This window comes from Rhea americana, unplaced genomic scaffold, assembly GCF_003343005.1.
Source record: "Rhea americana isolate MKP2758 unplaced genomic scaffold, rheAme1 scaffold_3, whole genome shotgun sequence".
NCBI lineage: Eukaryota > Metazoa > Chordata > Aves > Rheiformes > Rheidae > Rhea > Rhea americana.
Window position 1 is genome coordinate 392,591 of NW_028186423.1, and position 23,290 is coordinate 415,880.

At 39.2% G+C, this 23,290-nt stretch overlaps 1 protein-coding gene across 7 annotated transcripts in view; it reads left to right on the plus strand.

The window, feature by feature from the left end:
- Positions 1 to 23,290, plus strand: part of ENOX1 (ecto-NOX disulfide-thiol exchanger 1) — a 362,080-nt gene that overhangs the window by 51,964 nt on the left and 286,826 nt on the right. For 5 of the 7 annotated variants that reach the window (XM_085309444.1, XM_085309441.1, XM_085309448.1 and 2 more), the window contains exon 2: positions 20,068 to 20,141. The exons of 1 other annotated variant lie outside the window; for it this stretch is intronic. The gene's annotated coding sequence lies outside the window, so the exon portion shown is untranslated. Of the gene's footprint in view, positions 1 to 19,516; positions 19,539 to 20,067; positions 20,142 to 23,290 lie in introns of those variants that run through there. One more of the 7 variants, XM_085309443.1, reaches the window with a different exon arrangement.

Here is a 23,290-nt window from a genome sequence, read left to right on the forward strand (position 1 = left end):
TGTTTTCCTTGATATTTACCAGGCTTCTGAATAATACATTGGTCCCTACTCTGTTTTTTACAGAGACTGTCCCCAAGATGTGCCCTGAGCATGYCTCCTGGTGGGACACCAAGAAGGACAGATGTGGGGCATCCTGGCTGAGCACTTAGGCTAGGACCTGGGAGTGAGGCAGTCAGGGGGCTGCTCAGCACTGACCAGATAAAGGTGTTCCTGGGCATGGAATCCGAASCTGAAAACTGAGATTTGGGGGTCCTTTTAGGACTTCCCTCTTAGGATCTTCTGCCTAAATTTTATCCACATACTTTCATTGTATTAAGGTTTCAATCTGTTTCTATGTCTGTATGTCATATGTGCTTTGTGCTTCCATTTGAAATGTTTAGTTTTGCGGTAAGTAATAGGAGTATCAAAGGTACAAGTACAGGACATGATTAGTATCAAAATAGTCCAGTATTTTTATATAGAAGTGTATRTTTCCTTATATTAAGTTTGTATATATCTGTATATACTGAAGCATAGTTTTAATTCAGAAAAATAAGTAAAGCACAAATTGGTGCTGTAGTACAGTGATATAATCTGAAACCTTTCTTTTACTTTATTTTTTTTGTGGTAATTATAAGAATGAGGGAAGATTGCAAGAGCAGACGCTGGACAATTAACAAAATTTTCGACAAATAAAATTCGTTTGGGTGCTTCTAGACAAAAGATCCTTTGAAAACTGCTCTGGCAATCTTTCACTTTGGGCTTTCTGTCTATGATATAGCTGCTGTGAGAGGATGATGACCATGGCAGTTGGCTATGAATTGCCAGTTTTGATCATACCACTTTGCTTTCAAATAAATGTTAGTTTGTCCATAATGAATAACACCTCTCTTGAGAACTTCAAGGTAGCTAGATAGAGCAAATTCAGTAGAACAGCTTATTTTTAATGTTACTTGACATTAACAGCTCCATTTCTCAGTAAAAATGGGAAATGGAGTTGATAGTGCATGTCCACAGGGTGACAATGTACTTTTGATCAGTAACTGTAAACTAAACTGGAAAGGTCACTATAAATAATATATTAGTTTAATTGTTCCTAGAAGGGCCTCAGTGACTCACTGTAGATTTTTTGTTGTAGTTGTTCTTGCAGCTAGTAAATGATGTTTAAAAGATTTATTTGTTTAAAAGACTTATTTCTATATATTTGTAGAGACATTTTGATGAAATAGCTGTTTTTCCCAAAGATACTTTCTGTAAATATAGAAAAGTTGTTGTGCGTGTTGTCTTTAGTAGCATTTGCATGTACTTAACTCAGAATACTTTCTCATTTTGGGTTCAGTAAATATTGCAAGCTTAAGCCAGCCTATAAAACAACTTCCTGCTTTGTACACAATCTCTAACAGAAACTGCATTCCAAGATGAGATCTGCAGATGATAATATTTGAAGAAAATAGTGGATTTATTTAGATAATATTGACACTTTTATGGGGTCATTAATAAAGATCTGCCAGAGCTAGCAAAAACTGATTAGAGAGTACAAAGCAGAAGTGTTTAGTGTTAACTTTATTTTCACTGGTTAGGCCACACTCATTTCCTCTAAGGAAAAAAGGCCTGATTACTTTTGCTAATTACAAATACATCACTGGTCTGAATCACATTTGCAATTAGTAGCAAGATTTTAAGTAATGTCAGAGATTTTTTTTTTTTTTTTTGAGTGTGATCTGCATTGTTAATTTACTACACACACACACGTTTGTGTATCCACAGATTTAATGAGTAAAGAGAACAGCTGGTTCTACTTAAAAGCAGTCAGGTAAAGGTGTTGCCTAGTCTGACACTGCTGAACTGTGCTGAATTTGCTGCTTCTGGGCAGCTCTAGTTTGTCATAGGAAAGTAGGTGGGTTTAGGAAACCAGAAAATAAACCTATGCTTGCCCCYGTTATCCACTCTGCCCCGTAATTCACTGTACGGAAGTGCTGGTGAAAATAGTGCTCCTTAGGCTTGCTCTGCTGGTTTCTGAGACAAATAGAGAAAAATGCTGAAGGGAGGGTAGGATTTGAAGGCAGATGAGCAATGAACAGGCCAGGAACATGGAAGAATTGGATTGGAACGTGGCATGTGTTCCCCTGCTGTGTCCAAAATGAACCACTGAATAGGTACAAATGTAGATGRCAGGATAAAAATGGAAACTATTCAAACCAAAAGCAATTAACTTGTATACAGATGGCTTTCTGGCGTCCAGAACTGCACAGATTTTGGTTGTGTACTTTTTTAGATGTGTCGTGGAAGGTTAAAGCCGCTATATGTCCATTTCCAGCTGTTCATGCACATAGAACAGATAAGGAAATGAAGCCAAGAGAGCTTTGTGTATAGCTTCAGACTTGCTTGCAGAGATAGGCATCTAAAACATTTGTACAACATCCTGTCCTGTCAAATGGCGTTGCATCATTCTTTTATGAGAAGAAATTACATCCAAGGAGTCCCTCCACTTTCATAAAAGTGAAATATGGAGAATTGCTAAGTATGTGTCATAATTCTAGGATAAAGATGCATTGCAGAAACTGCATAAGAGGAGCAGTTTTGGTGTAGACTACTTTGAATTTTGTCCCTTGGTTTCTTTTTGGTGGCACTATCAGCTGAAACAATTTGTCTGCGGTTTTAGGCTTTTTTCCYGTGAAAGAAAAATGTCTTTTTTTCTTTTAGTCCAACTTCCAACTGCAGAAGAGTACAGTAGCCATCACCTGGCRATGCTCAGCTGGCACGCATACCTGTTGGAGTGCCTCCCTGAGGGCCCCAGGCTTTCCATATCACAGCATGTACTGTACAGATCTCTATAGGGACCGCTCTTAATCTCTGCCTGTTCCTGCTGTGTTTGCACTATGGTGAGCCTGCAGCTGTATAAGCCATGTGTTTTCTCCCACTGCTTATTTCTTACAGAGTTCCCTTTCAGTCAGCCGATAGCTGGGAGGAGACATCAAAGTCTGATATTTATTCTGTCGTGAAATGGGGCATCTAGTCTTTCAGAGATAAGTTTGTGCTGGGAGGAGCCCATCCCGTTATTTCTAGAGGAATGTTGCACCTGTTTACTCATCACTAATAAGACTTCTCTATTTAATGTTCTCTGGGGTATGTGTTTCTCCCTTGTTCCACTTGAAGTGCTTTCTCATGGTTAATGATCTGAATTTGCCAAGCACACTGACTCATTTCAGTGCTGTTTTTCATTATGTAAGCTATTAACAGGTCACTGCTCAGACGCTGGAAAATCTGTTTAAGGCTAATAGCGAGGTGCACAAATGCCTCTCCATGGTGTATTCGCTACCTGTGCACACGTGCTCTGGCTTGATAGTTGACAGAAAATCCCATAGCAATATGGGATGCAGCACCTATTCCATTAGCAGTCAATTCCTAATCAGCCTTTCATTAACACATGCAGCACTTCACCTTCTCCAGGATTTTTGCACTGTGTGTCTGAAGGAGGGTGAGAGGAAACACACTGCTGTAGGGAGGGAGGTGTTGATAAGTGAGGAAATCAAATTCTTCCCAGGAGAAACAGAGTTCTTATGGTAGAGGAGGTAATAATGCAGCATAAGACATTGTCTTGGAGACTCATTTCAACTGACTGTATATGAAAGTCTGGCTCTCTGGCACAAAATATTTTCCCTGAAAGTCGATAACAAGGCTGTTGAGGAATCAACATTTGTGAAGACAGGTCAGAAGATAAGTGGTCAGATACAGGAAAGCCTCGAAAAAAAACAGGAAGGGGGTTATTTTAGGTCTCAGGTTTTGACTACTCTATTATGGCAGGGAGTAGTTGCTGCAGGAACTGTCCTTACCATTGCCTCTTCTTAGTTACACTCAGATAATGTCCCTCTGCTTGAAGATGGATATGTTCACTACACACAGCTTTCAGTTTTTTTCTTTAGTGTACAGACAGATTTTTTTGAGAACTGATGGATGAAAGAGATGGTGCAAGCTAGAATTTTATTTCTGAACTTTGTGCATTTTCCAGGAGAAGGGAGGGTCAGATTTTGGATAAGGCAGAATACCCATCAGAAGACAGTCCAGATTTTTTTTTTTTTTTTACAGTGTTTGTGGCTAAAGGCCACTATTAGGATGAGCTTTAATCTTCCACCTCCTCTCTCTCTCTATCTTCAAAGAGAGAGAAAAAAGAAATAAAAGACATACCACTCACACCTCATTCATTTTGAAGGTAGGAGGAAGGTCTGGGTTAAGCCTCCCAAAGGTAACAGATCATAGAAGAAAGTTTCCTCTTCGCAGAGATTCACAACCCAAAAGGTAGAGCTGAAGGTCTTGGATGCTTGGATGTTAATGCCSTTCTTTACCAAGGAGATCCTGTAGGAGAAGACTTGCATAGTATGTAGCTTGCATAGGATGGAAGAAATACAGTTAATGCATATCTAGATGTCTGAAAAAGCTTTTYAGTATAAAGAAGTGCAGAGACAAATTCCCACAGGGAAAAAGGGAAATTGAAGTATTTATAGTGTTGCAATACTTATTATGTAAGGGGTATTTGCATGGTAGAGAATGCAGATTTCATTCAGGGTAAAGAGGACAGGATGAATGATGTTAATGAAAAGCTGATTGATGGAACCAGGAGTTTGTCTGCCGTGCCACTCTCATATTTTCTGATCCCCGGCAATAATTTTATGGACATCTGAGTTAAATGATGGGTAGATTAATCCTTTGGCATGCTAAATTTGTACTGAGAGTTTGTTGTGCCAAGATGGAGGTGGGATGAATCCAGATCTGATGTCAGTTGGGCACCTATTCTCCCTGTGCAGTCCAGAGGGAGAGCGAGAGCAGCTTCAGAGAGTGATTCAGCCAGCTAGGTTTTGCACTGCACTTTGGCCATACCTATCTCTCCAGACAGTATGGAAACAWGACACAGCGGCAGCCTGGATTTGCCCCATCTAACCCTGGGTCCCTATCTGGGCATCTCAGTTGCCCTAGGCTCCGTGTCTTGCTCTGTTGAATATAAGGAGAACCTAGGCCAGAGATGGAAGGTAGTTGAGATATGTCTGTGTTTTTCCTGAGATGCAGGAAAACATGCTGATTAATCAGTGATGCTCTGACAGCTGGGCTTGGCTGCTTGTTTTGGTTCTTGTGCTAAGGATAAGACTGCTTGAATGGCTGTGCTAATAAATACAGTCCCTAGCACAGGCATGTGTTTTACAGACTTCTTCTGTTATCTGATCTGGTTTCTGCACGTCCTGTTTTTGTGACTAAGTAGAACCCACATTCTACTGAGTGTACACTGTGATAAGAACCTACCTGCCAGACTCGATGCCATTAATCATTACCATATTTTGTTTATTTAAGCTAATGTCCCTAAACATCATGTAGCAGGTCCTCACAACAACTTCTTGGGTAGATTCAGCACCCTGATTTCTCTTTGACATCCACTGGTGCTGCATTGGTGGCCGTAAGCAGTGGGACATAGTATTTCAGGAGTTCACTATGCTGCTGCCACTGTTTGAGATTGCTTTAAGCCCCTTTTGTAGGAGATAGAAATTTCTTACAAGAATTTAACTCTACAGGGATCCGGGGCTTGTAAGGCAGGCACTCAGAATGGCATCGTGAACTCTGGGACAGGAACGAGCCAGGATTGCATGCCCTCGCTTGAAGCCTAGCAATCAAGCTGGCAGAGTGGAGATTGCCATGTGATATGGTATTATCAATTAGCCATCTGTCAGGGATTTTTTTTTTTGTGACTCAAGAGAGGTAACGGCTGGCTGGCTGCTGCTTTCTAGGTAGTCCCTCCTAATATGATCCCATCTCCTCCTCTGTCATATATAAAACCTAATTCTTGACATTGCAAACGACTTGTGTTCGCCCTCATTACGTGATGCATGTCTGTGGGATGAGTCAGCTGCACAACTCATCATAACCAAGACGGATGAAATTATGCTATGCCACAGAAGATACTGATTTAGTCAGTATTGTTGTTTTCTCTAATATATGGGAAGTCAAGCATATGCTAATTATTTTTCTTCAGAACAGACTCATTAAAATTTAAACTGGTATTGTTAATGGCTTGAATATCTCTTTCAGTAATGTGAAAATGCCATGCAACCAACAGACCTCGCAATCCTGTACTTGAGCCTGAAATGGAAACCCTTCAAAAGCTGGTGTACTAGAGCATGCTTTCTTTCCTAAGTGAGAGAGAGGACATGCTGCTTCTCAAAAAGTCAATTTATTATTATTATTATTTAAAGATAAGCTTAAAAAAGGCCAGGTAGGGGGACAGTACATAAACTCTGAAAAAAAGATAGTATTTTTCCTATGTCAGTTAGTACTAGAATATTTGGCAAGCTCTTTGGGTTGGACTTAGTACAATGAAGGTAACTACTCTTTCGTCTTTAAACATTAAATCTTGATTAGTCAATTACATTTTTAGTCAAACGTTTTAAATTGTGTAGTGAGGGCAAGCAGTTTCCGTTACCTGAATTCACAGAGGAATTTAATTGAGGAGGACCATAATGTGGTTTTTTAAGATTGCAGTGGGGGTGGCACTTCAAGAACCTAGTCCTTTGAAGTTAGATACTGTGCATCTGAACCCCATTTTATGAATTACAAAATGTTTATAATGCTTTCAGTATTTAGTTCTCTGTCTTAGCAGGGCTTAAGCTGAAAAAAATCAAGCCACTCGGGATCTGAAGGAAAGCTGGAAAGACTTTTTTTTTTCTTTTAAATGTTGAATGGCTTCATACACGAAAAGAGAGTATTATCTAACTGATTGGGATTGTTTTAAAATAGGATATGCCTACACTGCATGAATAAATTTGACAATTTGGGGCTTAATTGGGTAATGCAATTGCGGTCACAGACACTTCAACACTGTGGCAACAATTAATGCATGTAAACTTGCTACATTTCCTTGTGTAGTTACAGTACATTTTAAAAACTCATTTGTAATGAATTAGACTCCTCTTCTTATAATTCAGAATGCCAAGCAAATTTTGATATCCTTTTGTAAGCATTTCTAGTTTAAAAAGACCTTGTAATTGTTACAGCTGCTCAGTGTAATTTTATACAGTGGAGGAGGAGCCCAGGAGCATTTTAGCCTGCAAGCAAGGATCTGAAAGTGTTTCACCCACTAAATACAGCAAGCTTTGGTACCTGTAAGCTATTGGGACACATAGCAGAAATATAGGGATACTTCGTAAAGATGATGAGCCCCTTGCTGCTTCCTCTTCTCCTCTTCCCCTTTCTCCTCCTTCTCGCTTCTCCCCACCACCAAAAAAAAACAACCAACCAAACAAACAAACAAAAAAACCCTCTTCTTTCCCAAAACACAAAATCACCCAAACATAAAACCCTGTGAGAATCCTCAGGACAGTACCTTAAAATGTACATTTCAGAGCAAAACAATAAAGGTGCTATTGTTAACAGTCTAAGCTTAAAGATCAAGAATCAGAGGCCCAAAATACAGATTTTAAGAACAAGAAAGGTTTTTCTTTCTCCCAGTCTTCCTCCATTTTAATTTCCCTGAACTTCTGTTGCTGTGTGTGTGAGGGGGTGGGAAATAATTTGACATTGAAAAGCACAGCACTCTCTGCTTTCTTAAGCTGAGACCGTTTCCTTTTGCTCACCCTGAAACAACAACAACTGCTCCACAATTCTTGTCGCTAGCCTATTTCATCCTTCCTGCTTTACCACCTGGACCTGGAGTCCTTTTTGAAGTAGGACTATTAAATAGAAATGTGCAATATCCTGAGCTCCAAATGCTTTTCTTGCTTTCAAATGATCCTTTTTCTTTCAAAAAGTTTTATCTTCGCAATTTTTCAATTTAACATTATCTTTTCAATAAAGATCTGAGCTTGTGAGGGGACTCCATTTTAGACATTTTTGTCTGAAGTGAGCACACTACATCAATGACTCCCCAAACTTCCTCTTCTGGATGTTGATGTTAAAATCCAGAGTGTTAAACTAGAGCCGAAATATTCTTTGAAGAGAGAAAACTGTGACCCACTGTGTGAGACAATCTGAAATAACAAAACTGAAAGGACATCACCCTACTGCGGATGGTGTCCTTGGGTTGGAGGCAGAGAGGGTCTTTTTCCCAGTCGTTCTTTCCAATCTACAACTTTTGGTGTTAACCACAACTCCAGTGCAACCCCCTCTGAAAAATTTCCTTGAGCAAAGTCTCCCCTTGGCTCTCTCTCTCTTTCCTACCCATCCTCAAGAAACTCACTGTGGATGAACGCTCAGTTGTTCCCTGGGAAGGTAAATCATCCATTTCTCCAGGTATTTCCACATGAATGCAGAAACCTGCAGTAGGTAGCCTTTATCCCTGCTGCCTGACCACACTTCTTCTAACAGAGCAAAACATGCAATAAACTGGACAAAGAAATCAGGTAGCTACTTTGCTTATAGCTCTGAAGGCATTTTCATGCCATAACATATTTACTGTGTTGACAGTCTTGCTAACTGCTGGGAAAACCACCTTTCAAGCTAGGCCTTAGGTAGTCCTTCTATATGATTATTTTTAAATGGTTAATTCCTGCTTTTTTAGTTAAAACAGAAATAAAATATTTCCTCTCTCAATTTTTTTGCATAAATTCAACATTATAGATTAGTGAATAATTACAGCAACCTTAGCTTTTGATTAAAAAATCATGATTAAAAATAGCCATCTGATTAAGAATAATAAAACTGATTTCTTAATAATAATTTGCATAAAATATATTAAAAAGCCTTTCAGTTTCTTCCTTGATCTTCATTATCTGTGTGGGACTTGCATAATTCTTAAGCCAGCTCTTATGAAATTGCAGGATAAAAGGAGCTTCTTGTGACTTCTTTAGGCCTTTCTTTTAGGCAATGTCTTCTGTCTCACACTCATTCCGCCGGTGTAAAAATGTTAAACTTCCTCTGGGTCCCTCCCCCATCTGAAGAGATGCTCTTTTTCTCCTTTTTCTATCACTGCTCACTACCCCCGTTGTCTTCTTCTCCCTGCAGCCCGTACATCTGTGTTTCGGCCCGCAGCACCTCGCCTCTCATGGGTTTCCATCTTATGGGATCTCCAGCTGTACCTTGAGCTCCATCCCACATACACGGCTGTTCATGTCCAACCCTTTTAAACTATAATGTGGCAAACAGCTTTTTATTGGCATGCTTTCAGACCTGTTAAAAATGATTGGGATGCTTTTATCAAGGCAGCTTCAGTTCCACATGCAGGGATGTAGGTGCCGTTTTACACGCCTCGGCTATTGCCGGCGGGGAGAATTAGCAGCCAAGCAGTTAAGCGTAATTTGTGGTTTATGTCATGTTTTCTTAAGACAAGTGAGAAGGAGAAATCTCAAGTGTATTGGCATTACATAGAGTAAAATTCTAGTGTTTTAATACTTTTAATTTTTTGGATGAAGGAAGGAAGATAGGAAAGTAATAATTTGGTACTAATTTGGAAAGTTCAAGGGAGAAGGGGAAGAAATGAGGGAGAGATTACTTGAATAATTCAAAACTGGGGGTATACGCTAAGAGTGGTTGGTCACTGTTCTGTTATACAGACATATATTTCCGTTAATAGTCTTTTTTGAAAAACAGAAATCCTACTTGTGCCATTGTATGCTTAACTGAGCACTTAGGGCAAAAAAAAAAAAAAAGGGGGGGGGGAAGCATGTCTTACAGACCTCTTCTTCAGACAATGATGTTTAATTTTTTTCCTTGTTTGTTTAAAAAAAGATATCCCTTGCTATACAGGCTAAATACATTCTCTGAAATCTCAGGCCTCTCTGTCAAGTGGATAGAAGAGATTTAGTTACATTATAAAGTTAGATGGCTGCCAGAAAGATGGACTTAGAATGGGTTGTAGAAAGGTAATGTTATACTTGAAAACACTTTATTCAGAGAATATTTTTATGTATGTATTGTTAAGACCATCTAATATTCTGCAGTGAAGAAAACCAAATTCACAATTGAACTGAGAGTGATTCTTTAAGAAGTCTTCTGTTATTTGCTGCTGCTGCAGTGTAACAGACAACAAAGAGTATATTAACACAGAGGCTCAGCAAGGTTTCTTTTTCCACTATAAAGGAAAAAAGGTCAAAGCCGCCGTCAAAATTAAAGAGAAAACTATTGCACCATTTTACAAATGAATGAAATAACTTTGTGAAAGCATTGTTACCTTGCTCCTCGTAGATCAACATGTGGCAAGATTATTTCAGTGGAAATATGTCTACCAGCTATTTATTTTTTGTGTTTTGCTTAACATCAATTGGCATCTGAGATCAGGAAGGCTTAAACCAATTATGAGTAGGAGGCGCAGCAAAGCCATGATTGATGCATTTAGAAAACAAGGTCGATTTTCCTGGTAATGTTATTTTATTAAGGAGTGGAGCATGGGAGAGAAGGGGAAAAGCAAACATAGGATTTTGTAGCATTGAATTAACAGGAAACTCTGTCCACATACAGATGTTCCTTCCCTCTTGCAAGACACACTGATTGCGCTATGCAGGCCCCAGAGAAGAGACGACTCTGCAGTTGTTGCTAAGCCTATTTCCCTCTTGCTTTGGCTTATTGGATTATTTTATACAGTGGAATGATAGGAATTTTAAAAAGAAAAAGTGCTGTTGAGTCATCTAGTCCATCTTGCAGCTAATGCAGGATTGTTCTCTGCAGATCTTCGTCCAGTTGGCTTTAAATGTGATTGGACTTCAGCCAATTTCCTTTGGAAGATTATTTTACAATAGAATACATTTCATTATTAGGATTTTTTCCCTGTCAGCCTAAATTTTACTTTGCTCAGTATAATCACATTACTCTTAGCTATATTTTCCTGAAAATCCCTATTAAAAAAATCCTTAGCGTGTGCATCCTTCCAGAGCTTGTAGATAATTATCATATTTCTTTTTCTATTGTGGCTTTAGCAAGCTATACATATTTAGTTATTTTAATATTTTCTCATAAATCAGTATTCCTAGATTAACAATGACATTTATTACTGCTATCATTGAGCCAAATCTCAAAATCTTCTATTTAAAATTGAATAAGAAAAGGTTGGGCTAAATAAAGACTTATGGATTAGGTCATACTGTCATTGAAAACCCATCATTTGAACCCCTGTTTGTGACTACAGATCTGCACTCTGCCTGAGTGCCAACTGTCCTGAAGAAGACTTCAGCAGTAAGATTTATCTCAACTACCTTTAGTCATCTGCAGTGTAAGTACCTACATCAAAGCTGTTCTCCCTAGATTCCTTTTATGATCATTGGACCCTATAGTTGGGTGCAATTCATTTAAGCTATTTTAGATACCCACGTTAGGATGAGATGAATTGGGCCCTAGAGGTGTTGATTTCTCTCTCTCCATCCAGGATAGCTCAAGGTGGCATGCTCGGATACTAACATCTGCAGTTAGGCAAATAAATTCCCCGCTAGGTGCAGAAGTCTTGAAGATCAGCACAGACCAACTGCACTGGAGGACCGCCTAACTTAAATTCATCGCTTCCTCTGTCCTGTACCACACAATTCCTTGGACATTTAGAGGTAGGGTCTATGCATGTTCAGAAACATCATAGTTTAAATATCTTGATGCTCTTGGTTGCAATGCCATTCCAACTTGGAAATAGCATTGAGGTGCTTTGCCACTCAGAGAGACCTGGTGCACTGCGTTTACTGAGACCATTCTTAATACATTTGGATGGCATTGAATTCAATGCAAAGCATAGTGATTACATTGAAAAACAGGGGAGAGGATAAAACTGCCTTTTGCATAGAAGTGAAGCAGGTGCAGCATTTACCCAGAGACCAGGAGGCGTTGGTGCAAGGTGCATTGGGTTGTGAGTCTTCTCAGGCTGGAGTAAGTCCATGGTCAATGTCTTCTGGTCAATGACTTTCTAGTCACCTAATAAGATGACTATTTTATGACAGCACCTTACTCTTCTCCCCTCTGCTGTTAGGTACTTGTGCTTCACAGATAGCTTAGTATTCAGAACCTTAACTGCATTTAAAGTGCAGCCCCCAAGTAGGTGACTATTCAGACATAATTCTTGCCTCTTGGCTAGCCATAAGTGATAGCTTGCTCTCCATGCAGGCGTAATCATTCCTAGTTTATACTGGAGAACTTGTTAAAAGAAATCAGCTTCTATGTTTTGTTCATTAGTAAAAGAAAAGAAAAAGTTAAACATGGTTTCTCAGTTCTTCTCCCTCAGACTTTATAGAAAGTATGCTAAGCCTCTACTCTCTGTAATTTGTCTGTGATGTCAAGGAAGAAACTTTATTCTAAATTCATTTGGAGGGCAAACACCAGGGAGGGGGGAAAGATGTTGAAATTGAATGATATCAGCACAAAATACTGATTATTAATTGTTCCTGAATGAATTTAGGCTGAAAATTGGAAGAAATTTCTCAGCTATCCCAAGAGGTGAACTTCTGAAATTAACTCCAAACACGCTAGCTGAGTAGAAAACCTAAATAATTTTGTGACAGAACTTGCCTTTCCAAAGCACATTTGAGTTGGCTTTGGCCTTTTTGGTCAGTGTTAGGAAGGGACTGTGTGGTGTGTCTGTGTCTCTGTGGCGTGGGTACTGAGTGGCCCTCCTGAGCTAAGAATGATCACAGTCCCAGTTCATTCCTCTGAACAGCATATTCATTCAAGACTACAGCCCAAGCACAGTACCCAAACTTTTCCCAGTTGAAGCCTGTGTGCAGCAAATTTGCCAAGCAGCAGGGTTCTGCTTTTAATTCGCAGTAACTGAAACAAAATGCAGCTATTCTCATCATTCATACAGACATACAACCCTTGGAGACTGCAGGCCTACCACAGCATACAATGCTTCATCTTGATGCTAGGAGACAGAATACAGGATTGTCTTCTGGGACATTTGACTTTGAAGTATCACCGTGCTGAAGATGAGAGGGGCTTTGAGGAGAGTTTGTTGGGATTGGGGAAGTATTTTTAGTTACCCTTGCTTAAAATTGCCTGCCTTCCTCATATTGTTTTATTGTCACTGCAGTGAGCAAATTCTTCCACTATCCTATCTGCTAATAACCCTTCCCTTGGTGAGCGGTTCCTCATTATTTCTGACTTTTGAGAGGGTGACATCTTGGTGCCTCTCCTCTGCTTTCAGCAGGAGGCTGACTGCTGATTGCTTAAAAAGCTTCCTAGACCTCATCTTTCTCGTTTCTTGATCCTACTCCCCTTCACAGCTCCATCTGATGTAGCTGCAGCTGAAAAAAGAGATGTTGGCCTTTCTTTTCTATAATGCTAGAAATAATATGAGAAAACACAGCTGCTACCTGTTATCATGAGTATCTACTGCAAGGAGAACATGATGGTCCTCTCATTTCTTCTACGGATTTTTTGACCCCCCTGTAATTTCTGAGGCTGGACTTTACTGGTGGCTAATTTGGAATGGTTCCTCCTTTTATGCAGGTATGAGGTATTATAATATCCAGATACTGTTGTGCTGAGCGTTATTTAAGAATCCAGATGTCACGGACATGCTGAACTTACCTGTGTCATCCTCACAGGACTAAAGCCCAAAAGATATGAACTAGGTTCAGCTTTTTAAGGTCCTTGTTATTATTTAAATGGTTCTTTTGCAGCAGTTGTCACAGTAGTTAAAGAGGGGGAGGGTTTTTAGAGATTTATTGAGTCTATTGCATTCAGCTGCTCACCCAGTCTTTCACTGGGATGAGCAGTGCAGCATAGCTCTTTTCCATATGTATTTCCCTACTGAGTTTGTATTCCAACCTTCAGTTTGTACTTGCTCTGTGTATCTCAGACCCTCTTTAAAGATGCAGCAAGGCAGGTTAGACCCTGCACTAGCAAACTACCGGCGGCGGTTGAGTTGTGCAGCTCCTCTGCCTGTGTGTGCAGGTGAGGACTGTTTCCCTTCGGAAGTGTCTGCCACGGTGAAGTTGCTCGGTAGTTTGTACTTCCAGAAAAGTATTTCAGGTTGGGCTTCTTTGCACCTTGTCACTGCCTTTGAGACATACTTTAGAGAGCAGTGAGAGCTTTCTCTCATTTTCCCATACATCACTTGGAGAACCAAGTCAGGGAAACAAGGCCTTTTCTGCCATTAGAAATTAGCTTTCTTTGAGTAGAAAAAGGTCTGCATTTTTATAAACCTCCTAATTTTTCTTTTTCAACAGGGAATATTGCTTTGTACCAACTTGCCAAGAAGATAATCAAATAAAGGATTTCACTTTCTAATCTACTTCACTGCCAGGATAGTCCCTGGTCCATTTGCTGTTATTGATTAAGCTGCTGTCCAGTGCAGTTAGTTCTTCTGTAACAGCAACGGGTGAATACCTTCACTGCAAGGGGTGGCAGGAATCTGCTAATGGGTAAAGGATATAGGACTGGGTACACACTGGTTGGCTCTACTCCCTGCCTATTTTGTTAAAGCATGCACCCAGGTTTTAAACACAGATTTCGCCAATGGAATAATAATAATAATAAAAACAAAAACAAGACAAAACCCAAAAAACCAATAGGTTAAATRGGTTTTATGGCATTATCATATAGCACACTCCATTGCACACCATGAATGTAATTTTATCAATGATGATATGCAGGCTATTATATTTTATTGAAGGTGTTTTGTTAGACTGAAGCTGAAATCTGTGTGAAAGGCCATTTTTTGTGCAATTTATTCRATGTTGCATCTTAGATGAACTCTAAGAAGATTGACTTCCATGAATAATATTTTTCTCCTTCTTTAGGAGAAAAGTTAGAATGTTTAATTTTACTTGATATAATTAGTATAATTTTGTATGGGTTCAGGAAATAGGAGAAGAGGTGTGAGATAGAGCATCCTTAATTTGCCTTTATTAGTTAAACCAACCATGAACCTCATGGCCTTGATGTACCGTCAAAAGGGGACATTTTTTACTTACAGATATATGTTAAAAAGAATAAATTTAAAATAGAGATGGTAATGATAGAAACTGAAAGGGTAATTTTGAAAAATGAGGTATAATAAAGAAATCCTTGGCACGTTCATTTATTCCCAGATTTCTGTCTTTGCCTGACTACAAAAGGAAGTCAAAAAACCCACCATCTTGCAAGTATGAAGACAAAAAAAGARTGTAAAAATGAGAACAGCCTGACTTATTAAATATTGGTACCTGACAGCTAAGAGTGATACCAGATTGCTAAAGGTATCACCCCTTATTTGTCAGTGATACAAAMTCAATTCTAGAAACAATGTTACAGTCCCTCTAATACATATTTGTTGCAAAGAAATGAAACCCCTTTCCACTGGATCTGACACACACTGAATATTCAGTGTAACAGAATGGGAGGGTTTTTAAAATTTAATGTCTTTAAAACAAGGAGATCACAATAGATTTCTGACACTGTGCTTCAATATGGACTTTCTATTTTGTAGTTCAGTTAATTCTTAATGCAGAAACTGTTATCCTGTGATTCAGAAGTTTAAAAATCCTACACTGAATCCTGTCCAATTTAGTCATATTGCCTTAGGCAGTGAGTAAAACTTGTCTCTATCTGTGATAGTAATAGTAATTACTTCTATAGTAATGTGGAACGTGTAATGGATGATAAAAGAAAAGAGGTGAAATTGTTTATTTATTAGACAATTATTTTGGGGAGGGGGAAATGTAGTATCAACTAGCACTCTCATCGTACTCGCATCATGGACTTTGCTTCTAGCATAAGCTAACAAAGAAGAACCCAATAAAACATTACTTAGAGAGCATTTGTTTATTTTCCTTTTACAGTCCCAGCACTGGAGTTCCTTTTATTTCCTATGGAAACTTGAATTCTGTAGAATGTGATGGACATCTTCCAGCTGGAYGTTTTTAGGCTAATAAGCAGTATGTAAAAGAACTGGCAAACTCTACCCTGGACCTTGTCCATCACAGACTCTAGAGAGATAGACTGAAAAGAAGATGAAGACACCAGATAATTTGTGTTCTCTATCTGTAGTCTCTGGGTGACTGCAAGTTCGGGAAGTGTAAGAAGGTGGTCAAAAAATGTAAAACAAACAACACCTCCCCCAACAAACTGCTTTTCCTCTTCCTCTTTGACTCCCAGCTCAACTTATATACATGCGAGTAAGCAATCTGGGATAAAATAATAAACTGGCATTCGTAGTTTAGTTCAACTTTCAGTTATGGTTTCTCTATAAAAGAGAATCTTTTTAATGTTAGTACACATGATAGTCTGGGGACTTTTCTTCAAAAGGGTAAATAGTGCCTGTACTTAATAAAAATAAGAATAATAATTTGCAGACGGTGGTCTAATCCATCTCTCTGCAAGACTTGACCAGATATGCCTAGGCTCCTTCTGACAAAGAGGAAATGTCTTTAAAGGAAATAAAGAGTATGCCATGCTGCTTTCTTTCTTCCACACCTACCAAAGCCTAAATATTTGAAGCCAAGATTGAGAAACTACACCTACTAGTTTCTGATGAGATTACTATGTCGTGTGTTTTCTTCAAAGTAAAAATTTAGATAAGTTCTATTTATTTTTCCTTAAAGTCATAAAGGATAGGAGAGTTGTTTGTTTGTCTTTTTTTATCTTCTTTTCCAAAACACTGAAAATTTCTTTAAAAAAAAAAAGGTAAAAAAACCCTTTCAATTCTCAAGAACAAACAAAACTCTAGAAAATTTGGAGTGTTTTTTCGTCTGTTAAAAGAAGTCCTTTTAAATCAGAAGCCATTTTTTTCTGTGATCGTGATGAAAAGAAAATGATCCGATGTCTAGATCAATAATGTTGAAAACAGCAACAGCAGTCATCATCCTGGATATATGTTGTTTTCTGATGTGCTCTCAGGTCTGAGCAGTTCTGCATGCTGTAAATATTAGCCTGCCTTACACTCTGGCTTCAACCTTACATCAAGCAACTGCAAAAAAAATAGAGGTTGTTTAAATGCAGCAAGGCTTGGAAATAACAATTTTTTATAAATGCCAATGTGTCAAAACATTGAGGGAAAATATTGAAGTGTACCAGTGTGCTTCCAGTTTGTCTGTTGCTGAATGCTTTTTCTATTGAATAATCACATCTTCTAAGGTCTAAAGCAGAGGTTCATTGTATGTAATGTATTGCTGTCATGCCACAAGGCATTAAAAAAAGAGATTGAAATTATCTTGAGGAAACCAAATCACTTTATTTCAAAGACAAATTAGATTGATGTATCTTACCATTCTCTATAGATTTCTTCATAAGCACATTACTTGTTGAAGTGGTATCAGACATTTTATATATTATAGCAATTTGCATACGTTCATTAAGCTGCACTTTGTAAGGCTTACTGACAGGGGCATTTGATGAATTTTTTTTGTGAACGACATTGTGTCTTTACACCGAGCAATCTGTTAAATCCGTGCCTTTGTCCTTGACTTTGTCAGCATTGGTAAGCGAAGCAGAAGTTAATAACCGGGGGAAGGTTTGGGGGTTTCTTTTGGTGTTTGCCAAATATGGGATAACTGCGGAGGGCATGACGTGTTTGTAAAAGTGATAGACAGAAAAAGAGGGCTACAATTAAATACTTTTCCATGGCCTCTTCTAACAGTTCCATGAGCTTTTTGGAATGCTCCTACAGGTGGTCACTTCTAAAACGAAGCTGCTGGCGTTAGACACAGCGTATACTTACATAAAACTGTCTTTATCTTTTCTTGCAAACTTGATGTCATGCAACTGTCTCAGTCATGCAATAATTCATAATGTGTCTCTATAAATATAAGAAATCCTCAGGTTAATAATCCCTTCAGATGTATCTTTCAGCAATATTGTTTCTGGTATTATCACGTCAGTAGAATTTTACACCCCGTTCATGTTTTGAAAGTTACTTTTGCAACAGATTTGACAACTTTAAACTAAAGATCAGCCCCTGGAATCTGCTACTCATCACTTAAGATGCTTGCGATGGGGGAATTGCCTACATCTAGGTGGTTAATATGGTTCAGCTGACAAGTGGTAACTCCTGCTAAGTTGTGGTAGCATGAGTGCTTGTGGTCAGCTGTAGAGATCTTGCAAGGAAAACTATAATCATGTAGCCATAGAAGAGTGTAAGAGATGAGAGGGATGAGTAAGTTGGGAGAATGCAGAGGATGAATGTGTGTGGAGAAATAAATGTTGTGATAATAACTGATGGAGAAGGAAAAGCAGAAAAATGTGAGAGAGTACTATAGAAAATAAAGGGTAATCTTAGGCCACCCTCTGATTTTGCGGTTGTTTCCTATCAGCATTATCTAGTAAATAGCACCTGCTGGTTTTAGAGGTGATAAATGGCTGATTTTCACATTTAGTTTAATGACGTTCTCTTTGTGATTTCTGTATTCCTTATCATGGAAATCTCTTTTGAGGAAGAGGGGATGCAAAGGGCAGAGATGCAGCAGTATTTTTCATGCCTTTCTGTGGTGGAAACTGAACTTCTGAGCCTGGCTTGTCTGCAGTTGCCATCAACAGCGGAAATGGCAACACACTATATAGAATAAATAATCCTGAAAATTGCCATGTTTATACAGATTGCCTGAAACTATGTAGAGAAGACCAGTGAGGGATTTCTGTAGTTGTTCTTACACAGGAAAGTAGTCAGCAGCTACAAATCAACAAACTGCTGCTTTTGTAAGAAGAATTGGCAAAATCTCTCATGCAGTCACTGGATCAAAATTTCTTCTGCTTCTCAGAAAGAGAAGATTTGTCTTTCTGTCTGATTATCTAATGAAAAGAAAAAAAAAGAGCAGTAAAATAATTATCCATGCTGATATTTATATTTTGTCCCTCTGCTTGAAAATTACCTGCTCACTGAAAGGAGCAGAGGGAGTCTAGGGCTCCTTGGGTTGGGTGGGCCCCAGCCTTTGGAGGAGAAAACTGCTCTGCAGCTGGAGCCCATAGGTGCTCCCAGACAGGTGACTGTGGATGCATAGTGCATGTAGGCTGCTTTGTAACTGACTCATCTAACTCTGCTGGGATAATTCAGTTTGCCTGCACCAGAAATCACACTGTGGGCATCAGTGATGCAGCTGTGGCAAAAGCTCAGGGAAAATTGTGGGGAATCTTTTTTTTTTTTTTTTTTTTTTTTTTTTTTTTTTTTTTTTTTTTTTTTTTTTTTTTTTTTTTTTATTATATTTGAGAATTTTTTTTTTTTTTTTTTTTTTTTTTTTTTTTTTTTTTTTTTAAGAACTGTAGCTATCTGACAGCACTGTGTGAAACAGCATTTCCTGCTGCAGGATTCAAATATGGCTTATGGCTTAGAAAGACTTGATATAGCATCTACACATAATGGTCAGAAGTTGATGTGGTCCTCTCAGAAGTGATTGTACAGGTCATGGACCAGACCAAGTGCATTCTGATATATGAGCTATTTTTAACTCCTTCTTCCTCCTTTATGTCTTCCAGCATTTTGCTGAGCCTCTTGCTTTTTTTWAAAATGTATTTTGCTCTTAAAAAAAAAATCTTAAGCACCTGATTTATTATTTCTTGTGTCACTATGTCAGAAAGGAAAATTTATAGACTCTAGGACTAATTGTGATTAGATATTGCATATATGTTTACAGAAAATGTGCACCTAGATTTTCACATCTGTAGCAGAACTGCCATGTTTAGCATTTTTGGATAGTGAAGAGGTAATGCATGTAATGATGTCCTTGATTTTTCATGTAGTTTCCTTATTCATGCCACTGTTTTGCTGCACGTTAGAGCCAGAATATTGCTTGGATGTATGTAGTGGGTTTTTGAGGTTTCCTAATACATTTTTATTTTGTGCTATGCCACTGGCAGTTTTGCATATTTAATATGTTGGTTTTGTTCTTTCATTATGGATGGTTGTAGCAAAATTGCTATTCAGAATTATGATATGTTTTTCAGAAGCAGTTTTGTACTAATTTTGAATTCCTATGTGAAAGTTGCCTAAGAAGCTATACAGTATTATATATATATCTTAGATCTAATATCCTGTAAATTATCATACCAGTTCATCACTTTTATCACCTACAGCATGTCTTGTGTGATGTACAGTTGTGGAAGGACTAGCTTGTAAACTCATTTCCAAATAGTAATTTTGCATGGTGATTTTTTTTCCCTTTCCTTTTCTTTTATGTGCTTAAGCCATTTACTTTTAGTGACTTTTAAAAAAATATATTATCTCCTTTGCAGATCTTAGACTCTGAACCTGAAGCAATTCTTGGCTATGTGCTTCTCAAAACTTGGAAAGTATCTACAATAAATAGGTATGTGCATTGGATAAATTCATGTTTTTTGTTAGATGATTTGGAGTGTGTGTAAGTTTTGTTGACAGTTTAATGTGGAACTTCTTAAAGCTTTTGATAAATCTCAGCTGCCGTGAATGGGACAGTATGATAGATCTTTGTGGGCTGAATTTTCAATAGCACATGTGGTATTTGTATGGCAGAAATTGGGTAGTGTATGATGCTCATCGTTACTCAGAGAGAAATGTGTAGCCAAACCTACAAATTTAACTTCAGACTGAACAAAAAGATGAGTCTCCGTGAGAAAGTAAGAAGTTTTGAAGGCAAAGTCTGTGAATCAAATGAAGAAATAGCTCTATTCTTGATGCTCTCGTATTTAAGGCTATGCTTTAATTCACTTTTCCTGAGTGTTTCATTTGATTTGCTAAAGCAAGTGAAGATATGAGTGTGAGTAAGTACTGGGAAAAAAGGGACATGAAGGCTGAAAACTTGGGCACCCCAGAGTTCCTGGAAATTTTCTCGAGTGTTTCAGTGAAGCTGGTATCTCACTTGGAGAAAATATGCAACCACTTTCAGAAATACATTCTTGCATGTAAGACAGCAATTTTTAGGTGATTTGTTTTTTAAAAGTCAGATCACACCTTATCAAATGCTTGAAATGCTGCTGAGCTAGTACCAATGGGGAAAGGGAAACAAGAAAAGATTTAGAAGGTTTTATTCTTTCTGAAGAATTTACTGAACTAGACAATCTTTGCATTTTCATGCTACAGAGGAGCAGGTTACTCAAATGGGTGGATGTGATGATTGAACTTAATTTGGTCTGTGTGAGAAACTCAGGAGAGATTTATAGTGGTGGAGACTGAAATGTTCTTACACAGTAAAATCTAGGGCTGGTTCTTGGCATAGGGGACACCTACAGAAAGAGAGGATTTGGCAGTAAGTTGGTTGCTTTGTGAGAACTAGAATGCAAGATTTTTCTGTGGTGTATTTCACCTGTAGGTCCCAAGAKGTTTAACAGAAACTGCAGAAGGACCGTTGCCTTCATTTCCTATACAGTCAGGTATCTGCCTGGATCACTTCATGTATAACAGTCCTACTAATGCATTTCTAGGTCTGTGCCTATTAGAGGATCCTATGTCTAACGGTGCTTTCAGGCTGTTTGCAGATCTCAGAAATGTTTCTGGTTGTGTTTGCTTCATATTTATCAAATCTGATGATGTGCCTTTACTTCTCTCCTTTTCGTCCATTCCCTCTTTGTGATGTGTTTCTTCTRTCTCATTTGTTCTACTTTGTTTTCTCTTTTGCTCCTTTATTTTGCTTTCTCATGTCTTTTGGTTTTTCCTCTCCTCTTCTAGTTCATTTTGAATCTCTGGAGGTTGGCAGTAGGGGGGATCTTACACAAGGAGGAGCTTCACAAAAAAATCATAGCAGAATGAGCTTCCCTTTTTACCACCTCTCTGGGGAGCCTGCTGTAAAAGGAAACTTGCTGTCATTCCTGTAAATTTTCTTTTGCAGCCAGCCCTGCTGGGTGTCCCCTTTGTGCCCTGCGAACATCTGTGTTGCAGCTAATGTCTGAATCCAACTGAAGAACAAATGTGTGAATCTGCTTATTTTGAGCAGGAAGCTGTTGCTGTTAGTAGGGCAGGTGGCCTAGGTTCACCTGTGACTACAAATCCCGGGCTGGGAGGGAAACAGCTGTCTGACCTCCCCCCGCCTCCATCAGTGCCTTCTCCCATGGGGAGGGGGTTTCCCTGCTTTCCTCAGGGCACTTCCCAATGCCTGTCGTAGCCTGCAGTTGTTTTCTTCGTGAAATTTTCCCAAGATGTCATGCGGTAAGAGGAGAGCAGTAAGCACTGTATGACTTCTATGGCGTCGTTTACTTTCTGTTGTTCTTGGGAACTTCTGCCTGTGCGTACACAGTCTTGCAGGCACCACCCAATGACACCACCCTTCTGCATAAGGAAGAAGTCTTTAAGCYCTGAAGTATTCAGGCTGCAGCTCGGAGGATGCCAAGGGGGAGAGGTCGCTTCCTTCTCTGGAAATTCCAGAGACCCCAGGAAAAGACAACGTACCTGTACAATTTTTGAACACAGCACAAAACAGCTCACTGAGCATTAATTGTGAAGTTAACCTCAAGCGGGCTTGCCTGAAACAAGCTTTTGCTTTGAGAGGAGGAGGGGGGGAAGAAGAAGAAGAAAGCAGCAGTGCTGTCCTGTTTGCAAAAGTGCTATCCTGCTCGAGCGTGCTGAGCAACATCTGAAAAGCATGGGTGACGAACTGCAATCTTTGTGGCATATGTGAGCCTCAGAGAGGAAAAACATCTGTTGTGTCAAGCTGGCTTTGGCTTATGCTGGCAGGGTTTTTGTGACGAGCCTGGAAGGTGTGGAAACTTTTGTGAAAGATGAGGTATGACGGCAGGGAATGACTGTAACTCTAGCAGGAGGAAGCTGGGGAACATGAGGTAAGTCTAAATTGGCAGCCGTCAGGTCRGGAAAGATCATGGCTGACTTAGCAAGAAGATGCACCAATTCTGCAGCTCCCCTCAGATGTTTGGATTGGAAGGGCTCAGAAATAGTAAATTGCCCTAGTTGATGTTAGCTGACATGGCTACTGGACAACTTTATTTTCCTTCCATTTTAATAAATAAGCTCTCTTTTGCTGAAGGTTAAGGGAGTTCTGGAGCTCTGCACGTCAAGTTAGAGGAAGCTGGCGCCTTTCTCTCCAAAGCTAATCGTTGAGGCAGTCCTAATGCTTTGCRGACGTCTCTGTGCGTGTGAATCCTGTATAGGCAGCGCTGTTTCTTGCTCATTCATATATGCACTTGTTACTGAGGGAAGGATTGGCCTGGCTGATCGTGTGACTGGGAGTGCTAATCAGCTAAAAATTCTAAATAAAAAATCTGGTCCTCTTTAAACGCTGGCAGACAGCTGTCTGTCCTCCATCTGCGGCAGCCTATGCAAAACAACAGAAGAGCGGCAAAGTTCGTGTTCTAAAACCTTGGAGAAATAACTGGCCCGTTCCAATCCATTTCCTCACTACACGCGAATCTGAAACACTAAATGCAGGAACTGATGTTAAATTGTGGCAAACAGGCGGAAGCCGGGAAGTTTAACCGTCAGGCTCGCGCCTCGTCCGTTCGCGTGGCAAAACACCGGAGCCTCCCTCCCGTG